This window comes from Crocodylus porosus, unplaced genomic scaffold (assembly GCF_001723895.1).
Source record: "Crocodylus porosus isolate Cpor-Errol unplaced genomic scaffold, CroPor_comp1, whole genome shotgun sequence".
NCBI lineage: Eukaryota > Metazoa > Chordata > Crocodylia > Crocodylidae > Crocodylus > Crocodylus porosus.
The window spans coordinates 4339373-4354517 of NW_017728937.1; the positions used below are offsets into that span (position 1 = coordinate 4339373).

General features: G+C 48.2%; 1 protein-coding gene across 2 annotated transcripts in view; it reads right to left on the reverse strand.

Moving 5' to 3' along the window:
• The window catches only part of HRAS (HRas proto-oncogene, GTPase), a 100359-nt gene that overhangs the window by 37378 nt on the left and 47836 nt on the right, over nt 1-15145 (reverse strand). The window contains exon 1 of one of the 2 annotated variants that reach the window (XM_019547292.1): nt 10910-10970. The exons of the other annotated variant lie outside the window; for it this stretch is intronic. The gene's annotated coding sequence lies outside the window, so the exon portion shown is untranslated. Of the gene's footprint in view, nt 1-10909; nt 10971-15145 lie in introns of those variants that run through there. 2 annotated transcript variants of the gene reach the window in all.

Sequence of the window (15145 nt, forward strand, 5' to 3'; positions counted from 1 at the left end):
TCTACCAGGGCTTTTTAACAGTGCCCATCAACCCAGTGTCTGGAGACAAAGAAGAACCACATATAGTAGCCAATATGCATCCACAAACAAGTGGAAGTCATACTGCTGTGAAGGTTATTCCTAACAGTATCCTCTAGAGCAGGGTTGTCCAACTTGTGACCTATTGGCTGAGTGCAGCTCATGAAGTCCATAGACTCCTGCTTGAGTACCATTCCCCCGACCACTTCAACTGGTGCTACTGTCAAGGTCTTTGGGCTCTTCCTCCTCAGTCCCTGAGGCAGCATAGTTTGCTGCATAGCAAGGTGTAGTTGGAAAGAGGTTGCCCATGCAGCCCCCAGCCACTCAAAAGTTAGACAGCCCTGCTCTTGAGAACCAGCACAATCCAGCACACAGGATTGTCCACAGATGGAAGCTGCACTGCAGAAGGTGGTGGTGTTGATCACAGTCACCACAACAGAACTAGAGAGCTGTAGGTGGCAGACATGGGAGAAGCCAGTAAGATCACAGCGAGTGATGGAGCTGGAGACCACAAGACACTTGGATGCAATGATTTAGGCATGGTGATCCTGCTTTGCACAGGCGGTTGGACTTGATGACCTCCTGAGATCCCTTCCAGAACCTGTCCTACTCCAGCACATACCAGTCTTCTGCAAGGGCTGGGGTGTCACAATAACGGAGCAGAGGCAGAACACTTCTGTGAGCAGAAATTGTCCCTCTTGGGTGTTCCCAAGCACAGCCCGGAGAGAAACTAACTGGGCAGGCTTTTAGGGTGTTTCCTTGGACCTGCTATCATCCTTGCAACACCCTTGCCCTTGACTTCAGTAGTGACCTGACCCTTTTGGTGCCCATCCAACCCCACACAAAGTAGTAGATACATTTCATGGCAACCAGAGGGCTCTGCCCACTAGCCAAGAACACACACATGGACACACATACTCGGCCCCCGGAGCCAGGACAATTTTCACAGCCAGCTTTTTCCATTATTTCTGCTTCAGTTCTGGAAAACAGCCTTTTATGTGTTCCTGCCTGTCAGCAAAAGCCCTGTGGTAGCTGTCTAACAATGAGGCCCTTGTTATAGACAATAGTCAACAGAGACACTGAGCTCTGCTATGCTGTGGAGGGCAATCAAGACTAAATCCATCCTTGTGTCCCCACCCTGCCAAGCAGGGACTATACATTTCACTTCTATGTCCTCACTAGAATCCATTTAGCATTGAACTAGAATTTCCCTGCTCCTCCCTGAACCAACTGGTAGCAGCATGTCTAAGTAGGGGAAGACCATTTCTGGTCACCACCACTGCCAGCTTCCACAGTCTTCTCATTGACTGGCTAACAAAGCTCAGTTGCTGGCTCTTTCAGAGTTAGGGGGCTGCAGCATTTGAGATATAATACCAGGTATGTCTATAGGGACCAGCTGGGCTGCATGCCCAAGGTCACTGCAGAGGAAATTAAGTAACAAAAGCTATGACAAGAACTCCCTCTCCTGTGCTTAGCCCACACCACTGAAATCTGAGCTGGTTATCCCACTGCAGCTGAGCAATGCAGTGTCAGGAATGCAAGCACCAGCCTGGGGCTGGGGCTCAATCCAGAGATGGGAAAAATTAGAACTGTGCACACCCTGACTAGAGGGTGCATCTACTAAATCAGGGGTGCAGCAGCCCTCTGGTATGGCAGGGGTTGGGAGATTAGGGGGGTGGGTCCTCCAGTGACCAAGTGGCAAAGCCAAGTGCGCTTCCACCTGCACTCCTGGTTTCGCAGCTGGTACTTCCAGGGGGTGCATGGCCAACGTCATAGCCTATGCGTCACCAATGGCAGGAGAGTTCTGAGGGAGTGTGAAGAAGGTAGAAGAAAGCTCTATTCAAGAAGTTAAGAGGGTTTTTCAGCTGGAGTTTCACTATCAGTGGAGAAATAGGATTCTCCATCGATTTTGCTGACAAGTTACACTTATGAAGCCTGTCATGTCTGGTGTAAATCAGCTCCTCTCTTTAGAAATATTCTAATATTCAGGCTACTTCACAGGAAGGCCTTTTACTGAAGTGAGTGGAAGAAACCACTGTCAAAAAGGACACACATTAACTTCAAAGCAAATGACTACAACAGAGTCATTTGCAATAAAACCTGTAATCAACAACAGAGCAGGCCCCATAGTGCTAACTGCTGTACACTTGCTCACTCACTCACTCCTAAAAGGGTCCATGCACCAAAGAGCCTATAGCTGAAGTAGAAGAGCTGTGCCTTTTCTCCCCATTTGCTCAGGAACTCATACCTACTGAATATTGGTCCACCTGCCTATTTCCCACTGTTTTAGTCTTTAGTCTTTGTTCCACCATTACCAGCTTAGAGTCTCCAAAGTAAAGACAGAGAGGATGATACCACATCAGCCTTCTTCTCTGACACTGTACTTAAAGTACCCTGAGCATTTTCCTTACAAACATCACACTAAATCCTAAAGTAGTCCAAGCATTTGGAAAATCTGGCAAGGGAAGGGGAGGAATGGTACTGACAGTTAAACTCTCATTTGAAGGAGATGCTTAATTTATGATCAGACATCAAGGCGCAAAAAAGCCCTCTCTCCCCAGACCATCCAGCTCAAACCTTTCTTCACAGGAGGCTGAGCAGAAGGTACATTCAAGAATATTCTGAATAAATGGTAGTGTGATTCCACAGGTCAGATCCTGCTCTCTGCTGCATTCCATCTTCACAGAAGTAACTCAGTGCCACCACATCAAGCTCATATTGTTGCAAGGGCAGAAACTGATTCTAGGTCAGTATCACATGGCAAGTGAAACAACCGCGGTTCTCTAGGGTAACACACTTTGTATCACGTATATGACGGAAGAAAGACAACTGACAGTTCACTTACAGAGCTTGGGCAAGAACATGAGTGTTCTAGCAAACTGTATGCGCTGTTCAGGACAGCAGTAGATAGCAATGAGAATTGGGTCCCACTTCTGACATTGCATGCAAAGAAAGGGTAGGCTACGAGTTAGGTGATGTACTGGGTTCACCAGTCTCAATTTCAGGGATGATGGCAATGGAACAGAGCCATCTCCCCGCAAAGGACTGGAAAATGGCTTCTTATTGGCAACCTGAAGGAAGACGCTAAATGGCCATATCACAAGAGGAAGCTGGAGGCTGTCAAACTAAAGTCAGCTAGTCACAGGAGTCACACAGAGGGAGAAGCCACAGTGGGACTGGGAGGGGGTGGGGGTGGATTTCCGTAATGCCAATCATATCTATTAATATTGCCAGGAAGCTTGTGCTGTGCACTGAGTGGATTATTAAACAACATTTCATCCCTTCATAGCACATTTTAAAAATTCTCTAATAAACAAGTGGTTGCATTTAGAGAAAAAGTCACTCACTCTCCTATTAAATCAGTCTTATAACAAAATGTGTTCCAAGGCTTCATCCATATACAAAGTTGCACCAGTATAACTAAAGTGTTATTTTTAAACCAATTTAGTTAATTCAGCCCAAAAGGCTATGTGCAGACTCTTTATTCCAGTTGAATCCAGCTGAATTCAGATGGATTCAACTTTACTTTAGCTTAATTTGGTCAACTAAAACCAAAAGAAAAAGCCATTTAAACCAAAATAAGAGACTGCTTACCCAGGAGTTTGCACCCTTTGCGAATATATGCAGGCACCTTCTAAAATCTCTCTTCCTTTACAATATGCATCATTGTGGGAAGAATCAGGATTTTATAAAGAGGGTTGAGGAAGCAACAGCCAGTGCTGTGGGGCAAGGGGTGGGAGGGGGGGTGGCTGCACCCTCCCCCCCCTGCCCAGCTCTCCCTCTGCCCCCTACCAGGATGGGCAGACTGCACCATTGGAACAGCACCCAGAGACCGCTTCTAAAGTTCCCAGATCACAGATGCATCTCACCCCCACCCCCAGCTCAGAGCACTCCTGCCTTCCGCCCCACCCCCTTGGTCAGAGCCACATCCCCTCCCCTTCCTTAAATGTTTTCCCTGCCTGCCGCTGTCACTACCCCAGCTACCCTGGGGGCAGGCAGAACTCCAGAGCTACTCCTACCCTGCTCCAGCCAGTCTGCATGGTGGGTACCAGGCTCAGCAAGGGACAATGGCAGCAGCAACAGCAGAAGTTCCCACTCCTTACTCCTGCTCCTGGACTGGCAGGGGAACACCAAGAAACTTCTCCTCCCCTGGACAGGGCAGGGAGGAGAAACCTGCCCACTGCCACTGCTGTCCTGGGATGAGCCTGGCTCCCTGAACAGCCCAGCTGGCATGGGGCAGGGATAGTTCTGAAGCTCCCCCCACCAGAAACAGCAGCCAGAGACAGTAGCAGATGGGGAAAGAGGGGAACAGGAATGGAAGGGAAGTGCCGCTGTGAATGGGGGGGGAAGGGAAGGGATGGGATGAAATTCTAACCTGCTCCAGGGACTTTAAAAAAGTTCCCAGCTGCTGGTCTCATGGCATGATCTGAAAGTGGATGCAACTGCACCACTGCACATCATCAGTTACACAGATTGATTATATTTGTTCAAACTACTAAAGAAGAAACATACATGTAACAGACATGATTGTTCCACACCAACTCCTTTAGTCCCCAGGTGCCAGCACTTCAGTTGTACTCACCCACCTCTCCCACCCCAGCCCCCTTCCAAACCTGAGCAAACAACACAAAAGACTCGTCTTCCCTTACTAGTATGGTACAGATGAGCTGCAAGGCTGACTTCAAATATCTGGCCTTTAGTCCCTTTTCTGTGGGAAAGCAAGTGATGTAAAACACAACCAGGACTTCTGCTTGTGTTTTACCTTAGAAGAATCGGGACTGTTGAGTCTGGTCCACCTGGAGAACCAGTCAGGCCACTCAGAAATTAAATATTGTGAACTCTCAGACTTCAGAGGTTTAGCTCGCTCCCTTCCAATTGGTACAGATTCACCAAAATATTCATTAAATATCGGGGTTAAATAGGGGTTAAAAGACTAAAAACTGAAGAATTTTAGATGGAGTCTACCACAATCTTTTTGGCCCCAATGTATCTGTGATAAAAAGGGTTAAATGGGCTGAGTTCTAGCCTCCAGCTCTTATGGAGAAACGCTCGGGGGGGGAGGGGGGTGCTCAGTGTGAGCATGCTTTGTAAGCAGTTTAATAGACAGGATGCCTATATGCCCTTTTTTTCCCACGGGTAGATGACAGTTTAGGCCTAGTAGCAGGCCATAGAGACTGTTCCACGATTGATTCCCCATGACTTTATGCTTAATTTTATTGGATGAGTGTTGTCCTCAGGTTAATTTTATAGTTTTGCAATGTTTTTGTGGCAAATGTGGCTGACTGTGCTGGAGGAGAAAAAAAGTGAGGTTCTGGGAGAGTTGAGAGGAAAAGTTCCAGGGTGACAGAGCGCTGGAGAGGAAGTGCAGTGCCAGAGAGGACAGACTGGAGTCTGAGGAAGAACAGAGGAAATTGCAGTGGCACAATAAAGACTGGAGCTGAGCTATCTCCCGTGCTATTTGGGACAGTGGCTCCCTGACCACTCCTCTCAGAAGAAAACACCCTCCCCTTCCTGGGAGCTGACCAAAAGAAGGAGCTCTCCGGGGCAGGGGTGCTACAGATCACTGGGGAAGCTGGGGATAAAGAGAAGCCAGGGTCTCAAAATCAGAGGTTTGCCTCTTGGGAAGCAACACCAGGGCTGCCTGCAAGTGGCCTACAGGAGAGGGACACCAGATAAGACTTCTTATGGAGACCCAAGGTACAGCTTTCCCCTAAGAAAGCAATGTGATCTGTAACAGCATTTCCTTTGGCACTACTGGAAATTGGGTAAATACCCAAGACAGACAGCCTTAACAAAAAAATTATCCTCAGCTTCTAGTCTTGTGTGAGGTTAGCCCTTTATTAGCTCCAGTAGCCAAGGAATCTTCCAAGTCCACAAACCTGAAAGGGATCTTTTTAGAACCCAAAACCCATCACAAGGTTCTTTCACCATAAAAGATTTTTAAAAATGCAAGCCCAACTGATCCTTCCACTTTATGGGTAACTTAATGGGACAACTGTACCCATACAATGCAGAAGAAGATTCACCTGGAATAGTATGTCCAGTTTTGGACACCTTGCTTTAAGACAGATATAGACAAAATAGAAAAAGTTCACTGGAAAAAAACAAAAAAATATCAGATTTATGAGAGAAGGTTGGAAGAATTGGGATTATTTAGACTAGAGAAGAGAAGATTGGAGAGGGATGTAGTAACAGTCTTCAAATATACACACAGGGCAGGTCCAGACGAGCCCACACAGAGATGCGGCAAGAGGCACACTGGGAACAAAAAAACGTTCTCCACACTGCATATTTGCAGCGAGGGCTCAAAATTTGATACCTGAATATCGGGGTATCAAAATAAAACATGGGGGGAAAAAGTGGGGCAGGTTCCCTGAGGTAACCTGGGAGACAGTCCTCCAGAGAGACGCTCTAGTTTCTGGCCAAAGCGTCTCAATGGTGGTCCTGCTGCCCCAGCACGCAGGGCGTGAACCTGTAGCATGCTGGGGCAAGCAGAAGTGTGGCAAGGATCAGGACCCAGGAGCTGTCACAGGCAAGTAGGGATGTGGGGGTGTTATGGGTGCAGGTGGGTAGGTGTGAGGAGTGGCAGGGGAATGTCAGAGGGTATAGGGGAGTGGCGGGGGGGTGCTGGTCAGTGGGTGGGCTTGAGCAGGGGCTGCCACATGCCTGCCCCCCCAATGCCCCCCGTGGTGCCAGCAGCAGCAGCCAATGCGGCTGTGGCCTGGCTGCAGGCACAGCTGGTGGCAGCGTGGCACTGCTTGACACGGGCTCTGTACATGCTGAACGGACCCAGCCCGGCCCGGCCCAGACCCACCCACTAGTGCACCGGTTTGGACAGAGCCAGGAAAGCCATGCGCTAGTGGGCTGAGTCGGGTCCGTTCAGCATGTACAGAACCCGGGCCACACAGTGCCGCATCACCACTGGCTATGCCTGCAGCCAGGCCACAGCCGCACTGGCAGCTACTGCCAGTGCTATGGAGAGCGGGGTGGGGGACAGCCCCGCAGCAGCCCCCGCTCAAGCCCCTCCACAAAGCACAGGGTAGGACCCAACCTGGTCTGGCATGGCCTGCTAGTGCACCTTTGCACAGGACAAGGAGGCACAGCTCTGGGACACACAGTTCCTGTGCAAAGGCATACTAGCTGCGTGGTCCAGACCGGGTCAGGCTGGCAGGGCTCATTTTCCATGAGAATCAGGTGGCAATGCATGGCCATGGCACTGTGGCTACAGCAGACCATGATGCATGGCTGCTTAAGACTCATGGAAGATGTGCCTGGCTAGCCCGACCCAGTCCAGGCCATGCAGCTAGCGCACCTTTGCACAGGAGCCGCGTGTCCCGGTTCTGTTCAAAGGCATACAAGCAGGCTGTATTGGGCCAAGTCCCACCATGCACTTTCTCCCTGCACGCACCACAGATCCAAAGGCAGCAGGGCCCTGGGTGACAGCCTGAGTGGCCCAGGGCTGCCTAAAGGTGCATGGCTCTGTGTCGCACTGAGCTGAACCTGCAACAAGCAGCAGAGGCAGCACCAGGTCTAAGGTGGCTGGGGCTGCACCGCACTGCTGGGGACTCTGGCCACAATGGGCCCTGATCACCCGATGGCCTGTCATGCAAGCAGGCAGATGAGATGATCCAAGTAGTCCCTTCCAGCTTAAAATTCCCAGGAGCCAGAAAGCAAGGAGTTACCTATTAGTCACTCACATGGAGCACTCACAAGGCTGACCAAAGACTAATACAACGCACTAAGAAAGTTTGGCTTCTCTGTCACTACACTGTGTGCCCTGGAGTACATGTAGCCAAGACTGACAAGCCAGAGCCCAAAGACTGGTAGTTTTTATTAATCTCACTGAACATTCATCCTGCCCACCCTCCCTACCCAACTCGGATCCCTGTGTAAAAGGCCCCCACAATGATGCCAAGTGCTGCACGTCAAAAGCAAGATGCTAAATACACAGCCATTCAGGATTACTGTCAGGGGAAGAGAGGAAGGATGGGACCTGCATGCCAAGCAGACGGCCCTTGCCTGGAGCTGGCACTGCTGCTGTTTTGCCTGACCTCACAGATTTTCTCCCAGAACGAGAGGGCTCCTGGCTCCTGTTCAAAGCTGTCTAGGAAAGCCTAACTGAGCACTTCCGCCTGGCAGTGGCAGCTGCTCCCGGTCCAGTAGCCCACAGATCCTCCCCCACCCCTGTGGATTTCCCAGGCAGAAGGAGCTGCCTGGCTTCAGAAAATAAGAAACATCTGCCAGCCATGTACAGGAACTGGGGGTAGTGAAGCAATCTATCCTGTCCCTGGGGCAGAAAACCCAAAGCTCTTCTTCCAAGGAAGAGAATTAGAAGGTCAAACTTGGGTGTGGAAAGCTTGTCCCTTTAACCTTCTCCCTGCCTTTCTACACCCAGTTTATTTTCCAGTCATCCAGAAAACTGCTTTAGTTTATCAAATTAAGATCTCAGATCAGCCTCCCTCCCCTCCCAGTCTAAAACATGTGGACTGGTTCAAACAAGGCCTCATGTGGGCTGGCAAGACCACAATCAAATGAAGGCGGGGGGGGGGGAGATAGGGGAGGGTTTGGGACAATGACCACACACTTGGCCCAACACTCCATTATAGCCACAACAGCATGAACAGACAACTTGCTCATTAGGGGATTTGTAGGACCCAGGTAGCAGTGTCAAGAGCATATCAAGCATGACAAACAGCTATATCAAAGGCTAAAGGCATCAGTGAGGTCCAGCAATGTGCTTCATTCAATATATGTATTCCATGTTTAGTTTAGTCCAAAGAAGAAAAGACCAAGGGGAGCAAGATTACAAAGAGGATGGAGATAGCTTTAGTAGACAGGAATAGGAGTAAATGGCCTCAAACTGCAGCAGAGGAAATTTAAATGGGAAACAAGGAAGGACTTTCTGAACATGAGGATGGTTAAGCATTGAAACAGGTTACCTAGAGAAGTTGACGAATCTCCAACCCCGGAATTTTTCAAGAGCAGGTTGGACAAATGCTTGGCTGGGATGGTTTAATCAGCAATGATCCTGTCTTGAGCAGGGAGCTGGACTAGACGATCTCATGAGGTTCCTTCCAGCCCTACTTTCTTATCATCTGCAGTTTTCGGTCTGCCACCCTGAACCACTCCACTTTGCAACAGAGGAGACCTTGGGTAAGCAAGAAGGGAATCTCAAGGAGGTCTTCCAGGAGGTGGATCCATGATTAACACATTTCAAGCCCAGAGTACCCTTCGCAGCAAGTTGTTCCACTGGGGAAAATCCTTCAAGAACCTGTTTTCAGTTAACCTCTGGATGTCCCAGTGAAGACAGAAGGAGAGAAACTGAAGCTTCAGCTCTGGAAGCATGCCCATACCAAGTTTGTTGTGGTTTTATGAGCCCTTCAAGTATAAAGGGAGAAAGATTTCCTGGTCGAGGACCAATGAATTCATGGTGAGGGACGATTTGGTGGTGTACATGGCCACCATTAAGGGTGGAAGCCACATAATGGACTTACAGAGCAGCTCAACTTTCTTCCTCTCTTAACCACAGCCTTCCCTCCTAGCACCACCTGGCCCAAGATGGCTGCCAAGCAGCATAAAAAAAGTTAAATATACATTTCACCACTGCCTTTTCTAATTCTAACTATGAGTAGTTTTATGAACCCCCTTTTCGAAACACAAAAACAGAGCTTTGATTTTGCCTGCAAGCTGTACAGTCCTTTTGCTGATCAACTATTCTCAGTGTTAGTCACCAGAAATTAATTTGGCTTTTTCTTGCCCCTTAGGCAGAGAGAGCAAAACCTTGGGGGGTGCTGAGCGCAAGGCCCGCCCCCCCCCCAGCAGGACAGTCTTTGGTGGAAGAGGTGGGGGGGCAGATCGAGGTGAGGGAGGGAAGGAGGGAGAGGGGTAGGGGTGAATGGGGCCCTGCCCAGGCCAGGTGGTGGGATGATCGGAGCCCGCTGTGTACACTCTGGGGCAGGCTCAGAGGTGGAGGAGGCATGTGCCCCTGGGGCCTCCGCCGGGGCACGCACAGCAGCGGGAGCCCCCCCTTGCTCCTGGATGGGCTCCAATCATCCCACCACCCTGCCCAGCCAGAGACCCATTCGCCACAGCCCCTGATCCTGCCTGTACTCCGCTCCCTCCCTCCCCCCCCCATACCGCTTCCCCTTCACAGAATAGACTGCTACTTGCCTGTTGTGCTGGGCAGCCAGTGATCCACATGCAGAGCTGTGAGGCTGCATGCGTGCCCCTCCCTACTTCTGCTGCAGCCACCTGGAGCCCATGGATGGGTTGGCTTGCAGCCCTACCTGCTGCCCCCCATTCTGGGGGTGGGCCTGAGCCCCCTTATCCCCAGCCTTCTGCTGCCTATACCTTGCCCCTTTTCGAGGTAGATGTACCAGGGTCGCCTTTTCTCTCTGAAGAAAGTGATTTTGAGCACATACAGCTCCTTCACATACACACTAATGAATCCAGCAACAACCTGGAAGTAGGGCTCAAGCAGTCTCTCTTGTCATCTTTCAAACAGTGCTAATTTCAGACTCTCTCAATGTTCTTCCAGGTTTTTCCCTACTTCTGGAATAAGACAGTTGCAAATTTGTCATGCAGAAGAAATTCAATCTGGTCTGTTAAGTTAACGTACCTCTGTAAATCATTACACTCTCCACTTGCTGATGCTGTCATCATACTCTTAAAAAATCTCCTCTCAGCCTGAGGGAACTCCTTCACTGGCCACCCCTCTTTACGCTGACTTCCAGTGTGTTAAAGCCCTTGATGTCTTGCGCATCTCCACAGAGATTAGGGAACCAACGCTGACAACAGCCACTTTGTAATGAATCCTACCCCACCCAGTACTTTAATTTACTCATTCTTTTTTTTTTTAATTAATACAAAAAGAACTGTCCTGTGAACTTACCAAGATGCACTCAGTTTCTATCTTGCTAGTTTACACTGGCCCTCTCCAGAAACAGGCTTACAAAGAAGGCTGGCATACCAAAAATGATACAAATTGCGAACTGCGGCCTTGCCACTGGGGAACTAATGTAGGGAGAATGCAGTGCTTACACTGCTAAAAATATTAAATATCAAATGGGCTCTCCTTCACTCCCTTTGTAGACGCTTTGAGATCCGAAAGCCAATCATCCTTCCCGAGAACCCGAGCACATGCATGTTGCTGCAAAGAGGAAAAGGAAAGAGGGCTGCAGACAAGATCTTTACACAGGTACAAAAAAAAGACAGCACTGAATGCAAGAAGATGCAGCAGACATGAGGACAGCAAGACATGGACAGTGCCCTTATCCTCCTGTCATACTTGAGGTAATTTAGGGTGTTCTTGAAGTTTCTGAGCAATGTGCTCGGTAGATGTGCAAGAGGATTGTTCATGCCGTTTTAAAAATAGATGAACATCTCTCTAGGATGGCATAGATAAAGATGACTAGGAGACCTCCTGAGATCCCTTCCAGTCCTACATTTCTTTGATTCTGAGAACTTAGAGCAGAGAACCTTGAACAAAATTTAAGGAATAAACAAGCACTGAAGAATGGTGGGATTGGGACCTCATGGAGCACGCACTGACAATGGATATAAAATGGATGCAAGGCCCAGTGCAGACCCAGGACTGTTCAGACTCTTTATTCAGGGCTGACTTCTGTAACAAATATAAATGTCTCTGACAGTGTGTGTCCCTCTGCCAGCTCGTGATCAAGCACAAAGAACCCTGCAAAGCCCCTGCTCCTCCAATGAATCTCTGCAGCTGGAAGCCTGTTCAGCATCTGGGATGATCATCAGTTTCCTGGGAGGTGAGCAACTCAAGGAACTTCAGGGTCAAATGCTGCCAGGACACTACCTATGTGCAGCTTCACACCACATGATTGAGAAGAGGCTGGAAGGAAAAGGAGAATAAAAGGCACCTCAGGCAGCAGCTTCTGGAGCCATCTACAGTCCTTTATTTTTTGGTTTCTGTGTAAGCTTTCCATGTTGCACCTTTCTGGACAGTTTAGAAAAAACACAGATGCTTATTGTTACCAGTTGTTTTTCCTATTAAACATAACGGTAACACAAATAACGTTGAGAACATTTGCTTTTAGCACTTGCTATCTCTTTACTTTTAAGAAAATGAGTTGCTACCATTTCCCTAAAGGTTTTTTCAAGTACCAAAAACCACTAAGCAAGCTGCACCAGCCACTTACGTGGCAACCAATGATTCAGAGCTATTGCTTGACATTTAAACCTGATATACATCCCAGCCCTTCACCAGTGCAGTCCACCAGATCAATCACACACAAAATACCTCACAACAAGATTCATCCCAGAGGCTTAAAGAACAGTACAGCAAACATTGTAAAAGATTTGCCACATATTGGTACAACATGTCCCAAGGAAATGCACAATGCAGAAAGCAGCATGCACATTTGCAATCAATCTCTCATTAAAAGTCAAGAACAGCAGCCTGGCTGTGAGCACCTCTCTCATTCCTAACTTCCCTCATCACCCCCGGATCCTGGGACTGCTGATGGAGATGCTTTCTAAACCAGCTCAAGTCCAACAGAAGCCAGGGTCAACTCCATAAACTGATGCATTGCTGGCTTCAAAAACATTGCATAGAGTACTGCTGATTACAACAACTGATTCATGACTCCAGAAGAGTTGCTTGAGAGATACGGTCACTAAGCTATACACCAAAGCTAAGGATAGATTTTCCGATCCCAAGTTGCTCTCCTCCCATCTCCCAGAATAACACAGTATGACCCACTGGCTTCTCTGCAGGTCTGTCCCACCGATAATCCAAGCAGGCTGCTCTGCTGCAACCAAGATGTTCTCTAGTTCAAAAATGACACATGCATCCTGAAAAGTTGTCATCACAGTGGCAAAAGGTTTGGTGAGCAAAAGTGGAAGGGGCATGAGTACCCAGAGTATCTGCCACCTGTCCAAATACATCTCTCTCCTAATACCAAACACAGCATCTTTCTATTCCAAACCCGTGGAAAATGCAGTACTGGGCTGTAACCCAAGATTAAAATCTACAACCAGCCACAGCAATGACTGACAGGACTAGCAATTTCAAACCAGATTTATTTCTAGTTCTCCCAATGGCTCAGGATAGCACAAGTTCTCCTGCAGAGCAAGACTCCCCAGGTAAACTCTCCACGTTTTACCAGCAATTCTCATTCCCTTCCCCCCCCACTTCCTCCTGTCTCCCCATCCTTTGACTACAGCTACATTCATCTCCTCCCATCTCTCACCTACTGACCACCACAATTTACATTTTCACTGACTGGCTTTCTTGCATATGTACTGGTCTCTAGATGCTTTACGAGTCTGCTTTACCAGTCCATCCAGGAAGAGCACAGACCATCTGCAGATGCTTCCTCAGCCTGACAAGGGGTGTTTGTGCCTGAAAGCTTGCTAAAAAGAATTTTTCCAACTATTTGAGTTGGTCTAATAAAAGATATTGGATTTACCCAAAGAACCTTGCTTGCAGAGCAAACATATTCCAACCTTCAAGCTACCATAACAAGACAGTCATGCCCACTAACCGCATCTGCTCCTGTAAGGAAGAAATGCACTTGTTTGCAGTGGTGACCTGGTTCAGTGCTTCTCAGCTACAACTACAAGAGCGAGCAAGGTGTTCAAGGAACTGGGGCACTGGCACCTTTACCACAGCATGAGGGGGTATCACTGATGGATTGGGAATAGGAGTCAAGAGGAAGGCTGGAATAAGCAGAGGGTAGCATAACCCAGTCAACTGTGCTCTATGGCTGACTTAGCTAACCATTTGTTGTGTGACCTTAGCAAGTCATCCCCAGCTCCTCCCCTTTCTCTCAGTTCCCCTCCCAATCTGTAAAACAAAGGTAATGATACATTTCCCCATCTTCTGTAAGCCACCATCAGATACATAGATGAAGAAAGCTAAGCAGCAGTGACATTTGCAGTAGCAACATAACATGCTGGGTATTTGTGGGAGCAAAGGGAAAACACTTTGATTACTAGGGATATAGTGATGGGATGTAGAGAAGGAATGGGTGGTTTTCCATGAGATTTGAGCTTCTGGAAGGTTAAGGCTGGGGTCTGACATGGGTGGCCTTCAGTGACTGGGCCTCTCCTCTCTACATAGAGACATTTCACTGATTTAAAATTCCAGCCACTTTAAAACCAGATTTAGTCAAACTCCTATGTGGACATACTCTCATTATAGTCTACCAGTGCAGGGTAAGAAAGATCTCACTGCTGAGACCCCCTTCAGCTCTGTCATCTGCTCTTCCTACCCAATACAGCAAAACAGCTCACTCACTCTCCTATATAAGGGATAACAAAACTCTATGCAACTCTAGAGGCAACTTCTGCCCAAGGTGAGGAAGCCAAAAGTTTAGCAGCATTCAAGGCAAAAGTAGACAAGTGATCAAGCTTTATATTAAGACTCAAAGTCTAAAGTGGTTATTGATAACTACAAAATCTTGCTTCAGTGTAGCAAGTGCTTAGGAGAAGGCATAAACCTGTTGTAGACATGGTCAGCATGTTACAGATACAAATATGTTGAAAGCTACAAATTAGCCCTGCACTTTCCCCAAGTGTCACTCCAATCCCTTTCCTTTGCCTGCTCTGCTGCTCTGATTTCTGCTACCTATCTGATCTCCTGCTCTGCCTTCTGCTTCCTGTCCTATTCACTGCTGTACTATCCAGCCCCTCTCTCCTATGCCACTTGTGGCACCCATGTTGCAGGTTGGCTCCCTCATTGTAGACGATCACAGGCTGCTTATGAACTCTGGTTTATGGACCTGTTTGTCTAGATGGTTGCTGAGTCCATTTAACGGATGGTGAAACAACTATTTAACATTAACCCTTTTGAACTATTTATGAACAGAACAAAATAATAAGATGAGATCAGATACTTATCTGGCATGTAAGAGCATTTGAACTTAGAGCTGGTATCACTTGTAAAACAGATCTAAATGCTCAAACTCTGGCACAAAAGTCAGTCACTAACTGATGGAGGGTAGTAGGAAACACCCTTTCTGAGCTGTTTACTACAGAAGTATTCACTGCTGGGTTTCTTCCTCTAAAGCATCTAGAGCAGGTCCAGGGAGGTGATCCTCCCCCTCTATGCGGCACTGGTCAGGCCGCAGCTGGAGTACTGCGTCCAGTTCTGGGCGCC